This window comes from Rattus norvegicus, chromosome X (assembly GCF_021556685.1).
Source record: "Rattus norvegicus strain SHRSP/BbbUtx chromosome X, alternate assembly SHRSP_T2T, whole genome shotgun sequence".
NCBI lineage: Eukaryota > Metazoa > Chordata > Mammalia > Rodentia > Muridae > Rattus > Rattus norvegicus.
The window spans coordinates 27,891,451-27,912,112 of record NC_141554.1 but is presented as its reverse complement, the minus strand read 5'-3'; the positions used below and the strand labels follow the sequence as shown (position 1 = coordinate 27,912,112).

Below are 20,662 nucleotides of genomic sequence, written 5' to 3'. Positions count from 1 at the left end.
TGTGTATGTGTGTGTGTGTGTGTGTGTGTATGTGTGTGTGTATGTGTGTGTGTATGTGTGCGTGTGTGTGTGTGTGCGTGTGTGTGTGTGTGTGTGCGCACGCGCGCACGCGTGTGCCTATGTGCCTGTGTGCCTGTGTGTGCCTCTGTGTCTCTACTCCTTCCAGTAAGGTCACACCTCCTAAACGTACCCAAACAACAACTGAGGACCAAGTATTCAAACATTTGAGCCTATAGGGAATATTCTCATTCAAACGAACAAATTTCACTCTCTGACCCACAGAGGCTGACAGCCATATTACAGTGCACAATGTGATTAGTCCAGTTTCAAAAGCCCTCATAGTATTTCAGTCTCGAGAGTATTTTAAAAATTCAATATGGTTACTTCCTTTCTCATGGGAATAGCAGTAGGGAAGAAAAAGCCTGCTGAAGCACAGATACCTGAGAGAGAGATGATAAGAAAAGTGGGATGGTTTTATAAAACACCTAACCCAGAGCACCCTCCCTACCCCCTGCCCCAGCAGACTCCTAACTCTGGGTTCCCCTCTCATTCCAAAATGCAGTCTTGGCTTGCCTCAAGAAAGCTTTTACTTTTTACTTTCATTCTCTCTGCAATTTAGAATGTTGTCTTTCCTGAACAGTCAATTCTTTATCTGTCTCATGGAAAAACTCAGCAAACCCCAGGATACCCATTATATGTGGTTCTAACTCAGGCTGTCAGGTTTGGCAGCAAATGTATTTACTGGCTAAGCCATATTGCTGGCTATCTTGAAACAATTTTATACTTTCATGTTTTACATTTAAATATTAAAAACATTGTGGGGTACAATTTTATTTTTCTGCATGTTAATAACCAGTTTTTCCTGCACCACTTACTAAAAAGACTGGCCTTTTCCTATTGTGTGTTCTTGGCAGCTTTATTAAAAATCAAGTGAACATAATTGCATGAGTTTATTTCTGGGTTCTCTATTCTCTCCACTGGTTGATGTATTTGTATGCCACTGCTGTGAGGATCGGTCTGGCTTTGTACAGTATTTCGCAATTACTGTGATGCCTCCACTTTTGTAATTTTCTTTGCCTGATTACTTCTAATTCAACCAATTTTCCTCCCACATCATAACAAAGGTTACATTTCCTCCAATTTCTGGTCACATGTTTTAAATTCTTATGTGAGATCTCATCAGAATGTTCTCTGCCATACTTGTGAATAACAACATTCTGTTTATGACCATTTAGGTGCCTGCGTGTGTGTGTGTGTGTGTGTGTGTGTGTGTGTGTGTGTGTGTGTGTGTGTGTGTGCACGCGTGCACACGCGTGTGCCTATATGCCTGTGTGCCTGTGTGTGCCTCTGTGTCTCTCTGTGTGTCTCTCTGTGTGTTGTGGAACTTATTTAATCTCAAAAATGGGGGTTTCTACCCCGTTTTTGCCCATTTAGTTCCTGGATAAGACATGCGCAACCTTTATATTTACAATAAGCCTTAATCAGCACTAGAGCTGGGTAGATATCTACCCTCTCTGTTCTCCTCTGACTCCCAAGCTGAGGACTCCTAAACACCTCACTGAAGCTCGGAATCACTGATTGGCCAGTCAGAAAGATCCTAGCATCTGCCTTCTAACCCCTCACTTTTGCCCAGTGGCACCTCTACCTTATGCAGTTCTGGGAAAACAGAACAGATGGGATATACCATGCCTGGCTTCTGTGTGAATGCTAGGGTTCCAAATTCATTGCTTACGGGTCCTCTAGGAACATTATAGCGTTTTCTACTTCTCTTCATTTTTTCTTGAACCTTCTGTGGAATCTCTCTAATTAGTCCATTCGCAGCAATACAAGCCTTTTCTAGCCTATGCTACAAAACTCTCCAACTTCTATTTAGTAAACAGTTCCAAAGCCACATTTGCATTTTAATATATTTTTATAGTAGCATTCTCAAATTTCCAATTCCAATTTTATGTCTCCGTATGTTTGGGCTATACAACAAACGGTAAACTAGCTGGTTTATGAACAAGAAGAATTTATTTCTCACATTGCTGAAACCTGAGATCAAGGCATCAGGATATTTGATATCTGGTGAGAGCCTGCAATTTGTTCTCAAATACTAAGATCGTAGATTTTGTATAGGAGGGGATCTTTGGGGGTGACTAGGCAGGCAGAGAACTCTTATAAAACTGGATTCGAAAAGCTGGGGGATTATATATATATTCTCCTAGGCCCCTCCAATGGAAATATATATGTGTAGTAGAACATTTGTTTAGGATGTGAAAAGTCCTAATTCTGGTCCCTAGCACTGCTAAGAAAAAAAAGTAAGAAAAGAAAAAATTTAAAGCTGGGGATGGATATACACACTTGTAATCACAGCAGTCAGTATATTGAGGCAGGAAGATCACAGGGGCCAACATAGGCTACATAGCAAAACACCACCTGGATGGGAGTAGAAGAATTCATAAATTCCCTTCAATCATGTGATGATACAGATAAAAGATCCCTTCACCCATATGTTCTAGGGTCTTTGGTACAGGAAGGTATTCTGCATGCTACAAAAAGAGAAACTGAAACACCAAGACAGCTATAAAACCTTTGATCTTATAATCTGTCCCACCTATCCTACAAGATATGCTAAGGCAATGGTGTTACAAAGTTTGTAGTAGTAAACAACTTATATCTGATTTTAACTTAAAGTACACTCCATAAGATGGAACCCATACCCAACACTGCTTGTGTGACCAATAACCAGAGGCTAAATAGCACAGAGACCTAGAGTGAAACACAATACTACTTGTCTAAACAAAAGTAACAATAAAACAATAAACAATAAAACAACTCGTAATGACATTCTGTTATACTCAAGACATTATGTATCAATACCTTATTCTGCCATCATCAGAGAAGTTTCCTCCTCAGCAAATGAGAACAACTACAGAGACTCCCAGCCAGAAATTACACAGAGTGAGAGACCTTGGAACACTCAACCCTAAATGGGATGTCTCCATCAATTCCCTTCCCTCAGAACTCAGAGAACCCCAAGGAAGATGAGGCAGAAAGAGTATAAGAGCCAGAGAGGATGGAGGTCACCAAGAAAATAAAACCCACTAAATCAACATGAGCAAAGCCATTATGAACTCCCAGAGACCAAGGCAGCATGCCTAGGGTCTGCATGGGTCTGCACCAGGCCCTTTGTGTATAGATTATGGCTTCCAGTTTAGTGCATTTATAGAATTCCTGAGTGTGGGAATGAGTGGATCTTTGTTTCCTGTGCCTTTTCTTCAACTTTTTCCCTTCTGTTTGTTTGCCTTGTCTACGTCTGATGTGTCAGTTTTTGTTTTAGCATATTTTATTTTATTATTATCACTTAGAAAATTGTTTTCTAATAACAAACATAAAGGGAGTGGATCCAAGTGGGAGGGGAGGTGGGGAGGAACTGAAAGGAGTAGAAAGAAGGGAAACTGTAATCAAGATATACAAGAAAAAAATCTATTTCTTAAAGATTTATTTATTATATATGAGTTCACTGTAGCTGTCCTAAGACACATCAGAAAAGGGCATCAGATCTCATTACAGATGGTTGTAAGCTACCATGTGGTTGCTGGGAATTGAACTCAGGACCTCTGGAAGAGCAGTCAGTGCTCTTAACTGCTGAGCCACCTCTCCAGCCCAAAAATCTATTTTCAATAAAAGGGAAAAAAGATGCCATGTATTTAACCAAATACTTTAAAAATATCTAAAAATAACAACCATAAGAATAGACTTTGATCCAAGTAGCAGTCTGGGGGACAATTTGGATAACAGAAAGAAAAATTATTCCAATAAACTAAAAGACATCCAATAAATCTAATCATGTAAATCTATGATTACAAGAAGGCCCTATTTTGCTGCCTATCATGGCAAGTTTCTATTTTGAAGCTAATAAATAAATATTTATTCTACCTGTACAGTAATTGAATTCTAACTTATAAATGAAGGCAGAGGGGTTAGGGATTTAGCTCAGTGGTAGAGCTCTTGCTCAGTACCCTTATAACCCAGGTAGAAGGCCCTGGGTTCGGTCCTTAGCTCCGGAAAAAAAAAAGACAAAATAACAATAAATAAAGGCAGAGGGAAAGAATTAGAAAAGAAGTTTTCCACCCTTGAGAGATCATCACGAGTTACTGTAATCAATTTAAAAAAGGGAATGTCATAAAATGGATCGGGTAACAACCTCAGAGCCTAGTGATCACAGTTGTTTTTAAGATTAAAGCACACCTATTTTCAGGCATAAACAAAAATACAGACAGTAATAAAATTCATCTCTTGAGTACTAATTAACTAATTTCAGTAATTATCAATTTACAGCCTAGATTCTGCCATCTATACCTCACACATCCTTTCCCATATTTACTTTAAAGGAAACCCTACACATGTTATTTTATTCACTAATATTTCAGACTAGTTTAGTTGAGGCTTGAATGGAAAATGTCATCTATAAGTTTATTTGCTAGCACTCTTGGAGATACTCAAGTGGTGGTACTCTTTTGCAATGCTACTTAGAGTGTAAAGACTCGTTTGCTAGAGGAAATGAGTCAGTAGAAACGGGCCTTGAAGTTTTATAGTTTTGTTTTATAGCTCTCTGTTTCTTCAAGGCAGATACATGTGACCAGCTGCCTCACTCTCCTGTCATCATGCCTCAGAAACCATGGCAGATTGTATCCTGCATTGAACTGTTAACCAATGGGGCAGGGGAGATGGCACAGTGGTTAGGCACATTGGCTGCTCTTCCAGAGGACCACATTTCAATTCCCAGTACCCACATACTGAAACATAACTGTCTGTAATTCTAATTCCAGGGATCAAGAATCTTTTGGCTTCCATGGATACCAGGCACACAAATGGTGCATATATGTGCATACAGACAAAATGCCTACATATAACATGAAATTAAATATTAACAAAACCCATAAGCCAAAGGAAAGGTTTTCTCTCTTAAATTGTTTCTTGATAGGTATTTTGGCATAACAAGAAAAGAACAAATCTCTAAATCAAGAGTTTTAATATAAATATTATTGACAGTTTAGACAGTGTTATTCATTTTTGTGAGTAGCTGTGTGGTACACAGTAGGATACTTTGATAGCATTCTTGCTACCTACACACTAGATACTGATACTAACCTTTGTCCTAGTTGAAACAAACAAAATATCTCTATAGACATTTCCAGATGTTTCCAGATGTGGCAAAAATCTCAGAGGAATAAGGCTGACAATGATGGAGCAGGACAGCTAATGTTCTCCTCTAGCTTCCATGAATGAACACACATATGAACTTTCACCTCTCTCTCTCTCTCTCTCTCTCTCTCTCTCTCTCTCACACACACACACACACACACACACACACACACACACACACACACACACACCACTTTCAAACACTTGAAAATATAAACATTCCAGCCCACAGCTACCTGCTCCCAAACCCTGTGGGAGAGAGAGCTCATTGCCCAGATGTGTGGGCAATCCTGAGACTGCAGGGCAGGAGAGACCGCCACTTCTGCCCACCTTTGCCCACATCCCTGGCCCAAAAGGTAACTGTATAGGACCTCTGGGAAAAGGAAGATAGGGGCAGTCAAGCTGCAGGAGCCCTGCAGTCCAGAATGTGCCCGGATCTGAACGGACCAGTCAAACAGCTCCCTACACCCAAATCCCGTGGGAGGGAGAGCTAGACCTTCAGAAGGGTGGACACGCCCTGGAAACCAGAGGAGACTACTCTCTGCTGACATTTCTGACTCTAGAGAAGACGCCTAGTGCCATCTGGTCCCCCTGTGGGCAGGGACACAGGAGAAGGAGGGGCAGGCCCTTCTGGTTGCTGCCCACAAGGAGAGCTGAAACCTAGCGCCAAGGAGTGACTTCAGGCCGGAGACCAGAGGCAAGACCAACTTTTCTGCGACCTGCCTGGTGGACTCAGGACATATGCCCACAGGATGAGCTGAAGACAAGTAGACAGAAAAGACTACATGCCTGAAAGCAGAACACTCTGTTCCCACAACTGACTGAAAGAAAACAGGAAAACAGGTCTACAGCACTCCAGACACACAGGCCTATAGGATGGTCAAGCCACTGTCAGAAATAGCAGAACAAGGTAACACCGGAGACAACCTGATGGCAAGACACAAGCTCAGGAACCCAAGCAACAGAAACCAAGACTACATGGCATCAACAGAGCCCAATTATCCCACCAAAGCAAACACTGAATATCCAAACACACCAGAAAAGCAAGATCTAGATTTAAAATCACATTTGATCATGGTGATGGAGGACTTTAAGAAAGACATAAAGAACTGCCTTAGAGAAATGCAGGAAAATACAAGTAAACAAGTAGAAGTCCTTAGAGAGGAAACACAAAAATCCCTGAAAGAATTACAGGAAAATACAATTAAACAAGTGAAGGAATTGAAAATGGAAATGGAAACAATAAAGAAAGCACAAAGGGAGACAACCCTGGATATAGAAAACCAAAGGAAGAGACAAGGAGCCGTAGATACAAGCATCACCAACAGAATACAAGAGATAGAAGAGAGAATCTCAGGAGCAGAACATTCCATAGAAATCATCGACACAACTGTCAAAGATAATGTAAAATGGAAAAAGCTACAGGCCCAAAACATACAGGAAATCCAGGACACAACAATAAGATCAAACCTAAGGATAATAGGTATAGAAGAGAGTGAAGACTTCAAACTCAAAGGACAAGTAAATATCTTCAACAAAAATCATAGAAGAAAACTTCCCTAACCTAAAGAAAGTGATGCCCATAAACATACAAGAAGCCTACAGAACCTCAAATAGATTGTACCAGAAGAGAAACTCCTCCTGTCACATAATAGTTAAAACACCAAAAGCACAAAACAAAGAAAGAATATTAAAAGCAATAAGGGCAAAAGGGCAAGTAACATAAAAAGGCAGACCTATCAGAATTACACCAGACTTCTCACCAAAGGCTATGAAAGTCAGAAGATCCTGGAGAGATATCACACAGACCCTAGGAGAGCCCAAATGCCAGCCCAGGTTACTGTATTCAGCAAAACTCTCAATTAACATAGATGGAGACACCAAGATATTCCATGACAAAACCAAATTGACAAAATATCTTCCTACAGATCCAGCCCTACAAAGGATAATAAATGGTAAAACCCAACACAAGGAGGTAAGCTACACCCTAGAAAAGGCAAGAAACTAATAGTTTTGCAACAAGACAAAGAGAAGATAAGCACACAAACATAATCTCACCTCCAAATCCGAAGATAACAGGAAGCAACAATCACTATTCCTTAATATCTCTCAGCATCAATGGACTCAATTCCCAATAAAAAGACACAAATTAACAAACTGGATAGGCAATGAGGACCCAGCATTTTGCTGCCTACAGGAAACACACCTCACAGACAAAGACAGATACTACCTCAGAGTAAAAGTCTGAAAAACAACTTTTCAAGCAAATGGTCTGAAGAAACAAGCTGGAGTAGCCATTCTAATATCGAATAAAATCGATTTTCAACTAAAAGTCATCAAAAAAGATAAGGAAGCACACTTCATATTCATCAAAGGAAAAATCCACCAAGATGAACTCTCAATCCTAAATATCTATGCTCCAAATAAAAGGGCACCTACCTACATAAAAGAAACCTTACTAAAGCTCAATGCACACATTGCACCTCACACAATAATAGTAGGAGATTTCGACACCCCACTCTCATCAATGGACAGATCATAGAAACAGAAATTAAACAGAGACATAAACAGAATAACAGAATTTATGAACCAAATGGACTTAACGGATATTTATAGAACGTTCTATCCTAAAACAAAAGGATATACCTTCTTCTCAGCACCTCATGGTACTTTCTCCAAAATTGACCATATAATCAGGCACAAAACAATCCTCAACAGATACAGAAAGATAGAAATAATCCCATGCATCCTATCAGACCACCATTGGCTAAAGCTGGTCTTCAATAACAGTAAGGGAAGAACGCCCACATATACATGGAAGTTGAACAATGCTCTACTCAATGATAATTTGGTCAAGGAAGAAATAAAGAAAGAAATTAAAGTCTTCTTAAAATGAAGGTACAGCATACCCAAACTTATGGGACACAATGAAAGCTGTGCTAAGAGGAAAACTCATAGCTCTGAGTGACTGTAGAAAGAAACAGGAGAGAGCATATGTCAGCAGCTTGACAGCACACCTAAAAGCTCTAGAACAAAAAGAACCAAATATACCTAGGAGGAGTAGAAGGCAGGAAATAATCAAACTCAGAGCTGAAATCAACCAAGTAGAAACAAAAAGGACTATACAAAGAATCAACAGAACCAAAAGCTGGTTCTTTGAGAAAATCAACAAGATAGATAAACCAGATAGCCAGACTAACGAAAGGACACAGAGAGTGTGTCCAAATTAACAAAATCAGAAATGAAAAGGGAGACATAACAACAGAATCAGAGGAAATTCAAAAAATTATCAGATCCGACCACAAAAGCCTATATTCCACGAAACTTGAAATTCTGGAGGAAATGGACAATTTCCTAGACAGATACAAGGTACCAAAATTAAATCAGCAACAGATAAACCATTTAAACAACCCCATAATTCCTAAAGAAATAGAAGCAGTCATTAAAAGTCTCCCAACCAAAATGAGCCCAGGTCCAGATGGGTTTAGTGTAGAATTATATCAGAACTTCATAGAAGACCTCATACCAATACTATCCAAACTATTCCACAAAACTGAAACAGATGGAGCACTACCAAATTCCTTCTATGAAGCCACAATTACTGTTATACCTAAACCACACAAAGCCCCAACAAAGAAAGAGAACTTCAGACCAATTTCCCTTATGAATATTGATGCAAAAATACTCAATAAAATTCTTGTAAACCGAATCCAAGAACACATCAAAATAATCATCCATCATGATCAAGTAGGCTTCATCCTAGGTATGCAGGAATGGTTTAATATACAGAAAACCATCAATGTAATCCACTTTATAAACAAACTGAAAGATAAAAACCACATGATCATTTCATCAGATGCTGAGAAAGCATTTGACAAAATTCAACACCCCTTCATGATAAAAGTCCTGGAAAGAATAGGAATTCAAGGCCCTTACCTAAACACAGTAAAAGCCATATACAGCAAACCAGTTGCTAACATCAAACTAAATGGAGAGAAACTTGAAGCAATCCCACTAAAATCAGGGACTAGACAAGGCTTCCCACTCTCTCCCTACTTATTCAATATAGTTCTTGAAGTTCTAGCCAGAACAATCAGACAACAAAAGGAAATCAAGGGGATACAGATCGGAAAAGAAGAAGTCAAAATATCACTATTTCCAGATGATATGATAGTATATTTAAGTGATCCCAAAAGTTCCACCAGAGAACTACTAAAGCTGATAAACAACTTCAGCAAAGTGGCTGGGTATAAAATTAACTCAAATAAATCAGTAGCCTTCCTCTACACAAAAGAGAAACAAGCTGAGAAAGAAATTAAGAAAACGACACCCTTCATAATAGTCCCAAATAATATAAAATACCTCGGTGTGACTTTAACCAAGCAAGTGAAAGATCTGTATGATAAGAACCTCAAGCCTCGGGTTGGGGATTTAGCTCAGTGGTAGAGCGCTTGCCTAGGAAGCGCAAGGCCCTGGGTTCGGTCCCCAGCTCTGGGAAAAAGAACCTCAAGCCTCTGAAGAAAGAAATAAAAGAAGATCTCAGAAGATGGAAAGATCTTCCATGTTCATGGATTGGTAGGATTAATATAGTAAAAATGACAATTTTACCAAAAGCGATCTACAGATTCAATGCAATTCCTATCAAAATACCAATCCAATTCTTCAGAGAGTTAGACAGAACAATTTGCAAATACATCTGGAATAACAAAAAACCCAGGATAGGTAAAACTATCCTCAACAATAAAAGGACTTCCGGGGAAATCACTATCCTTGAACTCAAGCAGTATTACAGAGCAATAGCGATAAAAACTGTATGGTATTGGTACAGAGACAGGCAGGTAGACCAGTGGAATAGAATTGAAGACCCAGAAATGAACCCACACACCTATGGGCACTTGATTTTTGACAAAGGAGCCAAAACCATCCAATAGAAAAAAGATAGCATTTTCAGCAAATGGTGCTGGTTCAACTGGAGGTCACCATGTAGAAGAATGCAGATCAATCCATGCTTATCACCCTGCACAAAGCTTAAGTCCAAGTGGATCAAGGACCTCCACATCAAATCAGATACACTAAAACTAATAGAAGAAAAGGTGGAGAAGAATCTCAGACACATGGGCACTGGAGAAAATTTCCTGAACAAAACACCAATGGCTTATGCTCTAAGATCAAGAATCGACAAAGGAGACCTCATAAAACTACAAAGCTTCTGTAAGGCAAAGGACACTGTTGTTAGGACAAAACAGCAATCAACAGATTGTGAAAAGATCTTTACCAATCCTACAACAGATAGAGGGATTATATCCAAAATATACAAAGAACTCACGAAGGAAGACTGCAGGGAGATAACCCTATTAAAAATGGGGTTCAGAGCTAAACAAAGAATTCACAGCTGAGGAATGCCGAATGGCTGAGAATCGCCTAAAGAAATGTTCAACATCTTTAGTCATAAGGGAAATGCAAATCAAAACAACCCTGAGATTTCACCTCACACCAGTGAGAATGGATAAGATCAAAAACTCAGCAAATGCTGGCGAGGATGTGGAGAAAGAGGAACACTCCTCCATTCATTATTGGTGGGATTGCAGACTGGTACAACCATTCTGGAAATCAGTCTGGAAGTTCCTCAGAATATTGGACATTGCGCTACCTGAGGACCCAGGTATACCTCTCTTAGGCATATACGCAAAACGTGCTCCATCATATAACAAAGACCAATGCTCCACTATGTTCCTAGCAGCCTTATTTATAATAGCCAGAAGCTGGAAAGAACCCAGATGCCCTTCAACAGAGGAATGGATACAGAAAATGTGGTACATCTATACAATGGAATACTACTCAGCTATCAAAAACACTGACTTTATGAAATTCATAGGCAAATGAATGGAACTGGAAAATATCATCCTGAATGAGGTAACCCAATCACAGAAAAACACACATGGTATACACTCATTGATAAGTGGCTATTAGCCCAAATGCTCGAATTACCTTAGATGCACAGAACACGTGAAACTCAAGCAGGATAATCACAATGCAGATGCTTCACTCCTTTAAAGGGGGAACAAGAATATCCTTGGAAGGGAATAGGGAGGCAAATTTTAGAACAGAGGCTGATGTTTAGATTCAGAGCCTGCCCTACATGTGGCCAATACATATACATCCACAAAACTAGATAAGATGGATGAAGCAAAGTAGTGCAGGCTGACAGGAATCAGATGTAGATCTCTCGTGAGAGAGACAGCCAGAATACGGCAAATACATAGGTGAATACCAGCAGCAAACCACTGAACTGAGAACGGGACCCCCTGTTGAAGGAATCAGAGAAAGAACTGGAAGAGCTTGAAGGGGCTTGAGACCCCATATGAACAACAATGCCAAGCAACCAGAGCTTCCAGGGACTAAGCCACTACCCAAAGACTATACATGGACTGATCCTGGGCTCCCACCTCATAGTTAGCAATGAGTAGCCTAGTAAGAGCACCAGTGGAAGGAGAAGCCCTTGGTCCTGCCAACACTGAACCTCCAGTGAAAGGGATTGTTGGGCGGAGGATGGTAATGTGTGGAGGATTGGGTGCGGAACACCCATATAGAAGGGGAGGGGGAGGGGTTAGGGGGATGTTGGCCTGGAAACTGGGAAAGGGAATAACATTTGAAATGTTAATAAGAAATACCCAATCTAATAAAGATGGGGGAAAAAAGCTCAGAAATTGTTTCACTGCTCATATTTAAAAAAAGAAAAGAAAAAGAACTGATGCCTGTTCTCTCCAACTATCTTTAGCCAGTGAAATAGAGTGGAACCCTCTGAACACTCTATGAGGCCAACATTATGCAGCAGCCAAAATTCACAACAAGGAATTGTTTTTTAAATTCCCTCTGTAGCTCAGACTTTGAACTTCTGTTCTTGTCTCTACATCTCAAATGCTGGGGTTACAGGAATGTGCCACCATGCTTGGTTTTATAAGGTACTGGGACTTAGTCCCAGGACTCTGTGTATACTAGGCAAATACTCTATCAACTGGCACCTCCAAAAGAAGTTACAGTGAATGCAAAAAAACTCAACAAAGTACTAGCAAATTGAGCTTAGTAGAACATCAAAAGTATGACTCATGTGATCACGCTGGTTTAATTGGGGATGCATGAATTGTTCACTACGTGCAAGTCAATAAACACAATGCATCATCTCAGCAGGATAAAAAAATCACATGATCAGAGTGAGTTCCAGGAGAGCCAGGGCTACACAGGGAAATGCTGTTTCAAAAAACAAGCAAACAAAAAAATCATATTAATATTCCTTTCCTTACTGAAAAGACATTTGATAAATTTCAACATACTTTAATGATAATGTCCCTGAATACAATTAGGTTTAGAAGAATTTTACCTCAACAACAAAAAGCTTTTAGCCAATATCAAAGCATTTTCTGTAGAATCAAGAACAAGATAAAAAGTGTCTGCTCTCAGTGTTCTTTTTCAATATAAGTACTAAAACTAGCTGATTCAAAGAGACAAGAGAAAAAATGAAAGCATACAAATAGGAAGAAATGCAGTCCACTTATTCCTATTAGCTAATGATATGATTCTCTATATAGAAAAACCTATAGATTCTGAGGCAGGAAAGAATAGGAAGTACTTTGGCTTTGGATCCCTATTCCCCCATCTAGTAATAATGCATTTAGCAACCTAGTTTCTTCATCCACATGTACAGTGTGTGTTTGTGTGTGTGTGTGTGTGTGTGTGTGTGTGTGTGTGAGTGTGTGAGTGTGTGAGTGTGTGTGTGTGTGTGTGTGTGTGTGTGTGTGTGTGTGTATGTGATATATACTCCAATGGTTTACATTTTCCTGCCCCTGGTGACAATCAAATTAAGACAGTTTCTTTCAATTTAAGCGTATTCTCAATGTTTTGAGGTATGACAAATACAAGGACCAATTTGGCCTGAACCATTGGGAGCTGAGCAACAAGGCAAAATTGTGTCCTTTTGCATAACTGGGTATGTGTATGATTAAATTCAGATGCATTATGAGAAGGGATATGCACAGTAAATAAATGCCTATATAACCCAATCTATGTATCTATCAAAGTAGAGAACCACTCAAACTATGCCTCTTAGTAAATAATCCCTTCTTTCTTTAGACCTCATAATAAAAGACTGAAGGCTGTAGCTCGAGTCCTTGACTGTTCTTACCCATGTGGCCCACTGTCAATCTTGACAGCGCATCCCACGCTAATGTATATATAGTATGGCTTTGTACTGAATACAATTCTCTCAGTTTAAAATGTCTAGATAAGTATTTAATCCCAGCACTCAGAAAGCAGATGGATTTCTATGAGTCTGAGACCACCCTGGTCTAGAACAGCCAGAGTTGTATCATAGAGAGCCCGTATCTAAAAACAAAATTTTAAAAGAAAGCCAAGAATCTGGAAACATCCAGCCCAGACCCCAACCATCAATAACAACTTCACCAAAGGACTATTAAATGAAAATTTCAACAAAGCAAAAGATACAAAACCAACAGAAGTCACTTTTTTATATATCTATAACACATTCACTATAAAAGAAATGACTAAATGGTTTCAATCCCATTCACAATAGTGAAAAAATTCCCAGAAATAAGCATAAGCAAGAAGAGAGAGACATATACAATGAACATGACAAAACATTTATAAAGGAAATTAAAGGAGATATTAAAAAAGGAAAGATCTCTCATGATCATGAATTTTTAAGAGTTAAATTAAATCCCATAAATATAACAATAACAATCTTCACCAAAATAGAAAATCAAACCTTGAAATTCATATGGAAGCTCCCCAAATCCTGAATTACCTAAACCATCTCAAACAAAACAAACAAATCTAAATAGTATCATACTTGATATGAAGAAATATTACAAAGCCGCAGTGACTAAAATATCATGATATTGGCCTAAAGCAGATACAAGGAACAAATAAGCAGATACCCTTGCAATAAACCCATGCATCTATAATCAAGCGATTTTCAGCAAATTTACCAAAAACATGTACTGAGGAAACAACAAATCCACGTTCAGAACACTACCCTTGTTGACCACGTGATACAAAAATCAAATTAAAATGGACCAAAGACATATAATGGATACCTGAGAATTTTAAACTACTAGAAGGAAACATAGAAGTACTTCAGGACTTTGGTACAAGCAATATGTTGAATAGTACCCCCACATCACAGGAAACAAATAAACATATGTAAACATTGGCAACTTAGTTTACATAAAATTGAAAAACAAAGGCTGTACATCAAAGAAAATAACTGCCCGAAGAGAAACTGTTTGCCGGAAATCCATCTGATGTAAATGAAATATCCAGGATATATTGGAAATTCAATATGTTCTGAACAAAATGTACTGTAGGTAGGTATTGTGGTACACCCCTGTCATCTCAACACTTGGAAGGCAAAGGCAGGATGTGGGTTTAAAGCATGTGGTATATAAGGGCCTGCCCCACAAGATAACAAAACCAAACTCAAACAAACAAACATTCCCTAATCCAATTAGAAATGTTAGTGGAAGCCAGGCAACGGTGGCACACACCTTTAGTCCCAGCATTCAGGAGGCAGAGGCAGGTGGATCTCTGTGCGTTCGAAGCCAGTCTGGTGTACAGTCAGCCTAGGACAAACAGAGCTACATAGAGAAATCCTGACTCAAACAGAAACCAAACCAAAGAAAACAAAAGTAAATGGGAAAATGATCTGAATATTTATCAAAAGAAGAAATATAAATGATTAACAAATATTTGAAAAAATTTTCAACATTATTAGTCACCAGGGAAATATGAATCCAAACTATAATATGATATTATCACATGTGAATTAGAATGTTCATTGTTTTCGCTCTTGTTTTATTTTTATTTTATGTGCATTGGTGTTTTGCATGCATGTACAACTGTGTGAGTGTGTTGGATCCCCTGGAGCTGGAGTTACAGATAGTGTTGAGCTGCCATGTGGTTCCTGGAAATTGAACTCAAGACCTCTGGAAGAGCAGTCAGTGCTCTTAATCACTGAGCCATCTCTCCAGCCCCGTTCATTTTTTTTCTTTAATCACATAGTCTGGCAAAGATGTGGAGAAAGCAGAATTTATATACTATTGGAAAGAATATACATAGCCATTATTTTTTTCTTTCTTTTTGTTTTTTGGTGCAGGGTGGGGAGTTAGGAATTGTTTAATTTATAAATGAGATTCTATGTAAAAACTAAAATTCAAACAAATTAGTCAACTGATACAAAGAAAATATCCAATCTGGGTTTGCTTTGCTTTAGGGAGTTTTATTTTAGATTTATTTATTTTCTGTGCTTGAGTAATTTGCTTGCTTGAGTATATATGACCATACACCATGTGAATGCAGGCTGCCCTCAGAAGTTAGAAAAGGGCATTGAAAAGAATCACGGAGAGTTGTGAACTGCCATGCTGGTGCTGGGAATCAAACCCAGGTCCTCTGCAAGAACAAGTGCTTTGCTTTATTAAGATTTCCAAGTTGGTTGTTTTTTCTTTTTTTTAAAGGATTTATTTAATATATATGAGTCACTGTAGCTGTCCTCAGACACACCAGAAGAGGGCATTGGATCCCAATTTTAGATGGTTGTGAGCCACCATGTGGTTGCTGGGAATTGAACTCAGGACCTCTGGAAGAGCAGTCAGTGCTCTGAACCACTGAGCCATCTCTCCGGCCCCGAGAACAAGCTTCTAACTGAACCATCTCTCCAGCTCCAGCTTTTTTTCCTAGTAACTTAAAAAATTAAAAATGAATACATAGGGCCTGAGTGCAGTTCAGCAGTAAGTCTGACATGTGTGAGGTCCTGGGCTCCATCCTGTGTGTATCACTGCAGTTTTCCTACTGTATCATTCTGCATACAAGTTCCTAGTCACACGAATCTTCTAGAGCACAGGCAATGGGGTGGGGCAGGTGGAGACTACATGTGGGACTCTGGCCTGGTAAAGGTTCCAACCCAGGTTGATAGGCAGATTCTTCCACACCACTGTCTGCTAGAAGGAACTTTGAGGGGGCATTAGGTAAGCAAATTGGTCACTTCTTCCCCTAGTGCTTGGTTCTTATGTGTTCTCCCCATCCTAGGCTTCACACTCCAGACTAAGCAAGGCTAAATCAACTGTGTCAAACCTCTGAGAAGTCACCCAGGATCTTGCCACAGAACTAGAGATGACAGTCTAACAGATCCTATCACAAGAGATCCCAATGGCAATCATAGAATACTAGCCATCTCCAAAGAGGCTATCAGCTGATTTCCCTGTCTAAGAAAAATACACAGGGTCAGACCAGCTGAGTGATGCCCATTTGCTAAGAAGGCTACCTTTCCCCTACCTTGGAAAAGATGGAGGAAAATTATCAAGTAGTTTCAGGAAAGGGGGACACTGTCTATTGTAACATTTTCACACACATAAGCTCCAGATAGCAATGAAGTAGTGAAAGAAAACTAAATAAGAGGATGGTATCCTTTGGAATGAGAAGGACCTTTAAGAAACACAGAGGCCATAAAGAGTCCAACAGATTTTGTTGTTGTTAAAAAGAGGAACTCCCTTCTTAAACCCTGGCTGGCTAGGAACTCTACCAGTAGACCGAGCTGTCCTCCAACTCAGTTTGTTTCTACACCCCAAGAGCTATGATCAGAGGTGAGCACAACCACACCTGGTGAGACTTAAAAGACTGACTATGAAAAACTTGAAAAAATTTCAGGACACACACAAAGTAAAACATACCCCCTCCGCCATTGTTTGGGTATGTGAATGCAGAGGCCAGAGATGGCACTGGGTGTCTAGTTCTCTCAAGACAGGTCTCTCATTGAAACTAGAGCTCCCCAGTTTGGCCCAGCTGGTTGTGTGTTGAACTCCAAGTATCACCTTGGCAGTAGCTACTGAGCCATTTCCCCCATCCTGGTGAACCTATTGTATTATAGACCAAGGCTGCAGTGCTGGTGAGGCACACATCTAAGTGACCTGCAGCATGTGGTGGAGCAGAGCTTAAGTTTGGTGGTCATGATCTTGCTACTGGTTTTAGAGAGAACACCTCTCACTTCCCTATAGGATGTGGGAGACTGCCACGGAATAGAGGAATAAAGGCAAAGACAAAGAGAAAAGTTGATTTTTTTTTAAAAAAGCACAAAACCCCTACATACTAAAATGACACACATTAAGTATTGATTCAATCTTACAAAGACCTATTGACGATTACCAGCACCATGTTTTTTTCTCGCCTAGGTTATTAACCTAATGACAATTTCCAGCATCTAGGTTTTTTTCTCACCATGCGTGGAGGATTGTTACTCAAAGTTTATGTTCCTTTAAAATTAAAAAAACAAAATACAAGCAAACAAAAACCCAAAAAACTCTTAGGACAAACTTCCAAGAAACAAATAAGACCTTTTAACGATTGGGTTATTCATGACACCATCAAATTTCCTTTAGAAAAATAAGAGGTTTAAACACTTTCCCAACTCATGGAATTTGAGATACTGTTATTCAATGTGACAAATGAAGCAACCTTCTTGATGGTGGGCGATGCCCTGGAGTACCCTAGAGCCTCCACATGAAATGTGAGCATCTTCCTTTGTTGCTAAAGCCGTGCACTTCTGAATTTAGATGCAGTCCCCATCAGATCTAAATTAGATACAGTCACAACTTTAAATGATGAACAGAATTAGGGAAATAGAAATGGTTAGAGTCCTCAGAAACATAAGTTACAATTATAGATAGATTTAAACAGGCTATGGGAAATTTAATACCACTTAAAAATTACATTTTAAACTACTTAGAAATTCCATTTGCCACTAAACTTATAGTGTTTTATATTCGAATACGCACTGGAGGTTTGGTATTTCCCGACTGAGCACAGAACCTTCCTTCATTTACTGCTCACATCTTACAAACTCTCAGAGACAGTGTGGTCACATGGTAGCCCCCTTCTCAGGGAACCAACTTTTTATTTTTGGAGACATAGACTCACTATGTAGCTCTGGCTGGCCTAGAACTAGCTATGTATTCCAGGCTGGTCTCAGATTCTGAGATTTGTCTCTTTCTGCCTCCCAAGGTCCAGAATTAAAGGCAGGCACCAGCATGCCTGGCAAAACCAGCTTTTAAGAGGTTCCAGATTAAATATAACCCTTGGCAGCTTTCTCCAGAGAAGGTCAGCCTGATTCTCTCTGCTCCAGTCCCTTAGCCTGTGCAGATGGCGGTTAATTTCCCTTTGTTGGGAAGGTGTGGGAGGAACACTGCCACCACAGTGACTGGAATCGGAGTGAAATGAAAACACTCCACTCTAGGGCCAAGTTCCCACTAACACTAATTAAATGACACTGGTTAACTGTCACACTTGAAAATTTTGAACTGGAGTTTTCTCCAAGGCTGAGAATAGGCACAGTTTTCCCAGGAACAGGCAGAGAGGGTTTTACTCACATTCCCAGCAGGGAGGAAGGAGAGGACTGCTTTTTATTCTGGACTGGAAGCAGCTACACTCCATTTCTGTCTTGTCTGGCCCAGAAATAAATAGGCGGGCCCAGGCAGCTACCAAAATGGCCACGCAGGGTGGCAGGATCAGCAAAGGCATTACTAAGTAGCTAGCTGTCAAGCCTGGGTACCACATTTTAAAATTCCTATGCAGCAAGACTAGAGAGCTCTCAACTGAGAGTGAGAGCTCCAACTACCTACTAAATGACTGCCCAGTGCTCCAGAGGGTGCCTGCTGCCAGTGTGATGGCCGCAGGATTGAGTGGCTGTGAATAAGGAGCCGACCCTGGTGGGCGGGCGGGTGGGGAAGCCATACCGACAACTCCAGGTCTGCACTGCTTCTTGATGGAGTAGGAATACAGACCCAGAAGAGAAGCAAAAACCTATGCTCTTTTAGGTTCCACTTTAAAAAATACGTTTTGTAACTGTTATTGATGGTTCTGGAAAAAAAAATGCTTCGACAAATGTCATAAAACATTCTGTGTTCAAAAGGTGCTTGGTGCTGTTTTTGATGGGTCTCGTGTCTGTTTACATTCGAAATCATTTAAATACAGCCATTACACGGTTGATACATGATTCTTAAAATAGATGGTTATCTACTTCTTAACTGTCTTTCAAATTAGAAATTGTAATTATATGAGCACCAGAGGCTGGCTCTGTGTTTTATTATTTTTGTTGGTCTCCATCACAGATGGAAGTTTTCACTGGTAATTCCTCAGAACTAAATCCACTCATAGGGAATCCAGAGCAGTGAAAATAAATTTCACGCCCTAGAGCAGGAAATGGTAACAATAGAGCGGAGCCAAGGGATCGTGGAAGAAGGCAGGGCCAGTTCAATTCTCCACTGGTGTTGGGTTTTGCACAGGCTAGCTCACTATAACCTGCACCACATAGTCCTTGGGGATCTTCAGCTCCTCCTGCTTCATCTTATCAGTGAGAGGCCTGCCGGAGAAGAACCACCGCTGGCTGCCTGGCTCTACACCCTCTGTGGCGTGTAAGCGCCTCTTCATGTGGAACACGGTGTCTGTGCTGCGTACCACAAGCTTGAGGTCTTTGCCCGTGGAGAGCCGCAGACGGAGATGAGATTCGTGTCCAGAGTTGGAAGGTGGCTCATGGATATCCGGAATCTCTATGACACTCTTTTCCTCTATCATGTTGATCGGTGGGGCCAGGCAATAGACTGGCAGCTAGTACCGGTTCCTCAGCTCATCAAAGCACTCTGTCAGTGCACCGTGTGGTAGTGTTATGTTTGCATCATCAATGATGGCCTGTGTCAGTTCATGATCATTGCTTTCAAAAGCATGTGCAGCAGCCTTCAAGGCATTCTAGATCTCTTTCCGGCCTTCAAAAGCTGGCACAGTGTCCCAGAATTCATCCCTCTTGCTGTGCAGGTGGCCATCTGTCACGGGATAGTCGCTTTTCCATTTTGTTTTCTCCTTTTTCAAAGGCTGGTTATGACCTAGAGCAACTCCCGGGCTGCCGGGGTTCTCGTTGAGGCTACCTGAGGAGTCCTGCTGGGTGCCTACAAGCCTGCCCATGGGACCGCTGCTGCCACTTCAGGGCGCTTGTCCTGGCTGCTGCCTCAGCCTACTCCCCCACATAGCCATTATAAAGAATAGTGTGAAGTTTCTACAAAAGACTAAAGATACATCAATTATATAATCTATTTTGTTCATATATATGTATTTATATATATATATACATATATATATATATATATATATATATATATATATATATCTCCATAGGGAGTGGCACTATTAGGCCTTGGTGGAGTATGTGTGTCATTGCTGGAGAAAGTGTGTCACTGTGGGATTGGTCTTTGAGGTCTCCTATGCTCAAGCTATGCCCAGTGTGGTTCGTAGTCTCCTTCTGCTGCCTATGGATAAAGATGTAGAATTCTCAGCTCCTTCTCCAGCATCATGTCTGCCCACATAGTGCTATGTCCTGCCATGATGATAATGGACTCAATCTCTGAGACTGTAAGCTAAC

General features: G+C 40.2%; 1 pseudogene; it reads right to left on the bottom strand.

Moving 5' to 3' along the window:
• Positions 1 to 19,503: 19,503 nt before the first annotated feature.
• On the bottom strand, positions 19,504 to 20,208 carry Ubtd2-ps2 (ubiquitin domain containing 2, pseudogene 2; annotated as a pseudogene).
• Positions 20,209 to 20,662: the final 454 nt, after the last annotated feature.